Source organism: Cupressus sempervirens, chromosome 11, assembly GCF_028749045.1.
Source record: "Cupressus sempervirens isolate cs-2001-9-10 chromosome 11, ASM2874904v1, whole genome shotgun sequence".
Taxonomy (NCBI): domain Eukaryota; kingdom Viridiplantae; phylum Streptophyta; class Pinopsida; order Cupressales; family Cupressaceae; genus Cupressus; species Cupressus sempervirens.
In genome coordinates, this window is record NC_143128.1 from 596056299 (window position 1) to 596058114 (window position 1816).

Genomic DNA, 1816 nt, shown 5'->3' on the forward strand with positions numbered 1-1816 from the left:
CTCATTTCTTCCGAAAATGCCTTGCACAATTCATCATTTCCTATGAATAAAGTATCATCAAAAAATATTTCTTCCAACACAATCCTTTTGTCTGGTCCTTCTTTGATATGCAGACTATTGTTATCATTAGTTCTTTGAAAACCAATCAGTATCAAGTAGTTATCAAGTCTTTCATACCAAGCTCTGGGAGCTTGCTTGAGACCATATAATGCCTTCGTAATTTATAGACCATGTCCTTTTTGCTAGGATCTACAAAACCTTTAGGTTTTTCAATGTAGACTTCCTCATCAAGAATTTCATTCAAGAATGTAGATTTTATAGCCATTTGATAAACTTTAAATCCTTTGTGACCTGCATATGCTAGTAAAGTCCTAACACCTTCTAATCTTGCAATAGAAACAAAAGTTTCACCATAATCAATACCTTCTTCTTGAGAATAGCCTTTACATACCAACCTTGCTTTGTTTTTGGAAACTTTTCCATCTTCATTCATCTTGTTTCTGAATACCCACTTTGTGCCAATTACGTTTTCATCCTTGGGTCTAGGAACAAGAGTCCAAGTTTTATTCTTCTCTATTTGTTCTATTTCTTCATTCATTGCATCAATCCAAATTTCATTATCCAAAGCATCTTTAATATTTTTAGGTTCAAATTCAATGAGTAAACATGTACCTTTCAATTTGCTTCTTGTCATTGTTCCATTTGATTTGTCTCCAATGATCTGATCAAGTGCATGATGCCTTCTGACATATTTTGCTAACATAGGTTCTTTGCATTTGGAATAAGTTTCATTGGTTTCATCATGAACTTCAGTATCAACCTCGGGTCCCACTATTTGTGACTTAGGTCCATCAAACTCAGTTTGCTCTAGCTTGGTAACCTCTAACTGTGACTCAGGTCCTTCAAACTATGACTTGGGTTACAATATTTAGAACTCAATAGCTGTTGGAGATTTTGGGTACCCGAGAGGTGAAACCTTCTTTCTTTCAAATAGATTTGGTAGGATATTAGGTTCATAGTAAGAAAATCTTTTGTAATCCTTAGGCTCTTTGTTGCTTTCTTCTTCACTCTTTTCTGCAAACTCATCAATTCTCATATGTGCACTTTCTATGATTTTATGAGTAGACAAATTCAAACATTTGTATGCTTTACTTCTATAGAAATATCCTAGGAATATGTCCTCATCACCTTTAACATCAAATTTTCCTTTTCTAGATTCTTTGAAGATATAACGTTTGCTACCAAATACTTTCAAGTAACTTACATTAGGTTTGCAGCCATACCATAGTTCATAAGGAGTTTGATTTGACTCTTTCTTCAATTGTACTCTATTTAAGGCATGAACTATAGTGTTGATTGCTTCCTTCTAGTATTTGATTGTAACATTCTTTTCTATCATCAATGTTCTTGTACAATTCATGATTGATCTGTTCCTTCTTTCAGCTATACAATTCTACTGAGGTGTACCAGGAGCTCATACTTGTCTTTTAATTCCTTTTTCTATGCAAAATTCATTGAATTCATTGGAGATGAATTCACCACCTCTGTCCAATCTCAAACATTTTAACTTCTTTCTAGTTTCTTTTTCTACAATTTCCAAATAACACTTGAATTTTTGAAAAGCTTTTGATTTTTATTCTAGATACATTACAGTCATTATTCTAGAATAGTCATCAACAAAAAAAATGAAAAACTTTTCTCCATTGTAACTCTCTATTCCAATAGGTCCACATAAGTTTGTATGCACAAACTCTAAGACTTCTTCAAAATGATAGTTCTTGCTTTTGAAACTAGTCTTTCCCATCTTGCCAATTTG